The sequence below is a fragment of the Orcinus orca genome, chromosome 8 (genome assembly GCF_937001465.1).
Source record: "Orcinus orca chromosome 8, mOrcOrc1.1, whole genome shotgun sequence".
In the NCBI taxonomy this organism is placed as follows: domain Eukaryota; kingdom Metazoa; phylum Chordata; class Mammalia; order Artiodactyla; family Delphinidae; genus Orcinus; species Orcinus orca.
The window spans coordinates 15,909,947-15,916,033 of record NC_064566.1 but is presented as its reverse complement, the minus strand read 5'-3'; positions in this window follow the sequence as shown (position 1 = coordinate 15,916,033).

Genomic DNA, 6,087 nt, shown 5'->3' with positions numbered 1-6,087 from the left:
TCCTGAAGGGGGCCCCTTGGCTTTGAAGTGTGGGTGACAGGAGTAGATAGTGTCCATGGATAATGTAACAAAACCCTTTTCTTTGTGCCCTGAGCAGTATCCTGGGTCTTGGGCAGAGGGAGAGGGGGGTGGCTGGAACAAACTCCTCTTTGACAGCTGAAGCAGAAAGACGCTGGGGAAAAGCAAACAGAAAGCGCCCAGAAAAGACTGACTTAACTGAGCCACAGCTCTGGTAGGGAGAACAGCTTATTCATATTTGAAGAGGTATTGAATGCTGGCAGCATACTAAGTACTGGAAGGAAGGGAGGTGCTGCCATCGAAATAGATCAAGGCAAAGTAATGAGATGGAGAAGCCAGAGGAAAAGGCATTGGCAGGTGGGGTAGCGGGGGCAGGAGGCTGGGGAGGGAACGAATGGGAGGGTGAAGGGGGCAGTGGGCCGTAATCGTGCTTTCCCTCACAGACCTACTCTGTTTGCCTTAGAATATGATTCTTCATCTTTGGGGGATTCTGATGAAAGCCTGGTCCTCATCATTCCTATAACACCAAATGTACTTGCAGAGAAGATTCGGAGTGGGATGAGAGGTCCCGGGAGGCCCAGCCCCAGCCCCTCTAAGACAGCGTTGTTGTTGTTGTTTTCTCGGCCACGGCACACATGCGGGGGTCTTAGTTCCCAGACCAGGGATCGAACCCGTGCCCTCTTCAGTGGAAGCATGGAGTCTTAACCACTGGACCGCCAGGGAAGTCCCAGACAGTGGGTTCTTTTTTTTTTTTTTTCTTCAATATACCAAACTCGATTGTATTTCTATACATTTGCAATGAACAATCTGAAAATGAAATTAAGAAAACAATTCCACTCACAATAGCATCCAAAAGAATAAAATACATAAGAACAAAGTCAACAAGAGAAATGCAAAATGTATCTCTGAAAGCTATAAAACATTGCTGCAGTAAACTAAAGATCTCAGTAAGTGGAAAAACATCACGTATTCACGGGTAAACAACGGGCTCTTAACGAGTGGCATTCATCCCCATGGTCCACCCCAGAGTCTCTGGGTCAGCGAGGCAGAGGTGGAACTTGGCACTGGTTTGGGGAAAAGCTTCCCGGGGACTCTGACGTGGACCCTGGTTGAGAATATTGTCCTGGGGCTCCAGGAATCCCAGATGAAGACCTCAGGCTTTCAGGGAGCAAAAGTGTTCTACTCTAGCATTGAGAACAAGTGAATCCAAGCCAGGAGTGGACCTCACACAGCCCCAGGTGTCCTGACTGGTTTGGGAACCTCCAGTCAGCCCCACAAGGCAGTTAGTCACTCAGATACGAGCTCAAGAAGATCTGTACTGTCTTCCCATGTGCTCAGAATAAAAGCCTAAATCCTCATCAAGGTTCACAAAACCTTGTGAGATCCTTTCCTCAAAGTCAGCAAATACAAGTTCTCACCTCAGGGCCTCTGCACTTGCTGTTCCCTTTGCCTGGAGCTATTCCCCCAGAGATCCATGTGGACTCTCTTTCAGTTCCTGAGGGTCTTTGCCTAACTACCCTGTCCAAAGAGCATTCCTTCTTGCTCTTAATCCCCTGCCTAACTTGCATGTTCTTTATAGCACTTATCCAACTCTGTTGGTTTATATACGTTGTTCATTTTCTGTCACCTGTTTCAGAAGGTAAATTACAAGAGGTCTGCCCCTTTTTGTTGCCTTCTGTGACACCAGTGCCTAGAACGGTGTCTAGCACATGGCAGTGGCTCATTAAGTGTTTGTTGAATGAATGAATAGTGATAATTCTTTCCTCTCTGTTATCCCACAGGACACAGATGTCACTTTCAAATTCGGTTAAAAACTCCCTGGAAACACAGAGCTGCTTTTTAGAGCCGTTTTCCCATGGAATCAGCAAATAAGTAAACAAAAAGCAGCTCCTTGACACCTACTGTATGCTCAGCCCCCATAGGCTAAAGGGAGGTACAAACAAAGAGTTAGTCTCTCTCTTCAAGGTCTTTACAATCCAGCTGGGGATGAGTGCTCCGGTGGTAGAATGCCTAAGCAGACAACTGCTCAGAACCTTGAAGGATAGTCGTTGGAACTCTGAGGGGCTGGAGTGGTCAGAGAGGCTTTCTGGAGGAGGGAACACCTGCAGTGTCCTTTGAAGAATAGGGCCTGCTGGGTAACTGGTTGGAAGAAGAATGTTCCCCAGAGGGCAACCAAGTGGCAACCTTCTTCAGGTCCTGATGGAGGAAGGTGGGTTGAGCGGGTCACAGCCACCATATCCTGACATTATGGCATTCCTGCTCCTCAGGCTGTCCACTCCAGGTCACCTCATACAACCTGGAGACCAGGCCAGACCTAATGGAATCGTTAGGGTACTATTGCTGTGGCCCAGGAATCCAGGAAGAGAACACATGGGATTCAGACACACCTGGAGTCAGGCCAATGCAAGCAGCGTGAACTTGCACAAGGCTGAGGAAAACTTGCTGGGCCTCAGTTTCCCCATCTATAAAATGGAACCAAGGACACTTTCCTCATTGGATTGTTGGGAGGCCCAGTATGTGAAACTCTGGATCCATGTCCTCAAAGAGAGCCCATCACTATGGACTCTCAGGTTCTGGCCACAAGTGTGCATGGGCCAGGGTTTTCTCAGGTCACCTCCTCTCTGGGCCTCAGTTTCACTGCTGTCTATCTCTGAGATGGGTCAGGGAACCCTTTGCAGTTTCCTCCCCTCTTGTCTTCACCTCTGTGCTTGCCAGGCTCCTCTTTCCCAAGTGAATTTGCATGTGGCCAGGTGGCTATTTCAAAGTCCAGGGAACTGAAATCAAGGGAGCAAGGGTGATACAAACCAGGGTGGGAGTGAGGGAGGGCAGGTGCTCAGGGCAGCTGGGTCCGCGTCCTTGGGGGAGGAACTAGGTCTTTTCCCCACCTCCCACTGCCTACCTCCATGCTTTCCCCACCAGGAAAGAGGACTCAAGGGCCTTCTAAATGAGGCCAAGCCGGACACTGGACTTGGAATCTTGCTCTGCTTTAACCCGAAAGAGCTGGGGAGGAGTGGGGAGTGGAGCGAGGGAACAACAGCGTTCAGCACATCTGGATTCTAATCCTACCCCTGAGGTTTTCTAGTTGTGCGACATTGGCGAAGGCACCCAGCCTCTTTGAGCCTGGGGTCCTATCTGAAAAACAGATCCTAGGAGACCCTAAGAGCGCAGGGGTCGTGCTGAGTTAGGTTGGGATTGTATTGCCGGGCTCGTCCGGGCCCCGCAGTCGGCGCGAGCTCGGTCCCAGCCTTCCGTGCGCGCGCGCCACGCGGCCGGGGCGCTGGCTGCTCTCGGAGGGGGTCGGGGCCTTCGCCCACCTTTCCTCCCGTCCGCGCTTTCTCTGCGTCTGCAGAGGCCCCTGCCCTGAGTTTTCCGCGCCAGGAAGGAAAATAGGGGTTTAGCGACCCCTCTTGGCGAATGCATGTTACAGCTGTTGTGGTCGCAGGCGTCCCACGGACAGGTGATGGGAAACGCGGGAGGTTGGGGGAAATGAGGGTTTTCCCTCTGGGCAAGTCTTCATTCCACCGTCAGCAGTCACCTGGTGACTGCAGTGATTGGTTCCTTCATTCCCGTCCTCAGTCACTCATCGAATTGCTACCAATAGTCGTCAACAAACACTGAACGAGAACCACCTCTGTGCCTTGGAACCTAAGAAGCTACTGCCCAGAATGGACCCATTGCATTATGGTATACATTCGTTCGTTCCTTCCTTCATTAATTTACCCACTCGCTCACTCATTCATAAACGTGGTTGAGCTCCCCTATGGGCCAAGCACCATTCTTTACATTTGAGAAACAGTAAGCAAACAAGCAAAGACCCTTGCTCTCATGAGCTTTAAGTTTTAGAAGGGGGCACTGAAAATAGTGCACATAATAAACAAGTATCGAGTACATGTGAAGAAGAAAAGTGCTATAAAACATGAAAAGTGGAATGGGGGGCACTGCAGTGTGGCAGGGGTGGAAGCAGGTTGCAGAATGAGGTAGGTGGTCATAATAGGCCTCCGAGAGAAGGTGATATTTATGCAAAGAGTCGTAGGAGGTGAGAAAGTGAGCCGAGCAGGTATCTGGGGGCAGAGCAGTCCAGGCATTGGAACCCAGCTAGAGCAAAGGCTTTGAGGCACTGCCGTGCTTTATACTGTAGGCATGAGCAAAGAGCCTGGGGATAGAGGCTGGGGCCCCTAAACCTGCCTAAGGAGTCAGGGAGGAAGTTTCCTTGGAGGAGGTGACATGCAGGCATAGACCTGAAGGAGAAGCAGGAGTCTGCCAAGTGGGTAGGTTTGTGAAAGTGCTCTCTGAGTGGAGGCAACAGCACATGCAAAGGCCTGGAGGAATGAGAGATGATGGTGTGCTGGGAGCGATACAGGAGGTTCAGTGCTTTGGGGGTGTTGGTGGTGGGGGAAGAGATGTGCAAAGAATGAGACTAGGCAGAAATTTGTGATTGATTATTCTAGAGGTCTGGTATGCCACATGAAAGAATTTGGATTCAGAGGTTGCAAATTGATGGCCGAGGGCTGAAATCAACTGGTAAAACCATTTTGCGTGACAGTGCTTGCCTTTTTTTTTTTTTTTTTTTAACTTGAAGGCATAGAGGAGGGATATGCAGGCTTCTGTTAGTCAACAGTCTCCCCAGTCCTCCCCTTTGCCTTAAGCCAGCTTTGCACATTTGTTACCATTGTGTCCTTGAAGGTATTTGGGTTTATAACCCCTGTAAGATGAAGGGGAGCCACTGAAGGATCTTGAGCAAAGATGAGACTTTTCCGTTGGAAAATGTATTCTGGGACTCCTTGAAATCGGGGAACTTTTCCTTTATTTTGATAGTCTCACGGTCTAACACAGGGCTGGGTACATGATAGGTGCCCAGTGAATTGTTTTTTTGAGTGGGGAATGAACAAATAAATGACAGAAGAGATGGGTCGTCAGGGCAGGCCAGGCTGTGGAATATGTGAGGTCCTAACGCTCTCGGTAAAGTGCCTGCCCACTGCTCATGCGTCCTCTCAGTGTGGAGTCCACGAGGACAGCGTCTCTCCAAGAGGAATCCAGAATCACCTGCCATGTTTGTTTTAAAATGCAGACTCCTGAGCCCAATTATAGACCTACTGGATCGAAATCCCTTAGTGGAGCCCAGGCACTTGCATTTTAAACAAGAACCCACTGAAGTTGGAGGACAGTCACAAGACAGGGTATTCTTGAACCACAAGCTGCTTTTGGCCTTGCTTCTGTTTGTCGACCCTCAGGGAAGGCAGATCAGGAAGCTCGTTCACCTAGGCCATTCCCATCACCCTTTGTGAGGTAGTTTTCATGACCTCCCCCTTTAACAAAGAGAAACTGAAGACCCCGAAGGGCTGAGTGGGTTTGCCAAGGACACACAGTCAGGTAGGGCTAGGGGGATTGGAACCAGCCCTCCTGGCAATCACTCCAGTGCTTCCTCGTCAAGCTGCCCTTCCTGCCTGAGATTAACCCACTGCAGCCTGCTCTCAACTGTGACCTCCCCAGAAACGGGAAAGGTTAGTAGCTCATTTGTGCTTTAATTGAGGTTCCCTTGCTCCAGTGGTTCTCAGACATTGCTAAGTATCCAAATCACCCGGTGGTCTCAAGATACTACTCAGGCCCAGGCCCTCGCCCGCTTCCAAGAGCCTCCTGCCCTTTATGAGCCCTCCAGGTGATGCCAAGACCTTCAAAGTTTGAGAACCACGGCTCCAAACTGTGGTTCTCCCAGGTGTGGGCATTGCTGAGCCTCTCTCTGTAATGGTGCAAAGAAGAGTCCGTTTTATTCTGAATTTTTTAATCTCCATCCTGTTTTCCATAATGGCTGCACTAACTTACATTCCACTTCTGGGTGTTTATCTAAAGAATACCAAGACACTAATTTGAAAAGATACATGCACCCTTATGTTCATCACAGGATTATTTACAATAGTCAAGATATGGAAACAACCTAAGTCCCATCAATGGATGAATGGGTAAAGAAGATCTGGTATAGGTATACTATGGAATACTACTCAGCCATAAAAAATGAAATCTTGCCATTTGTGATAACATGGATGGACCTTGAGGGTATTATGCAAAGTGAGA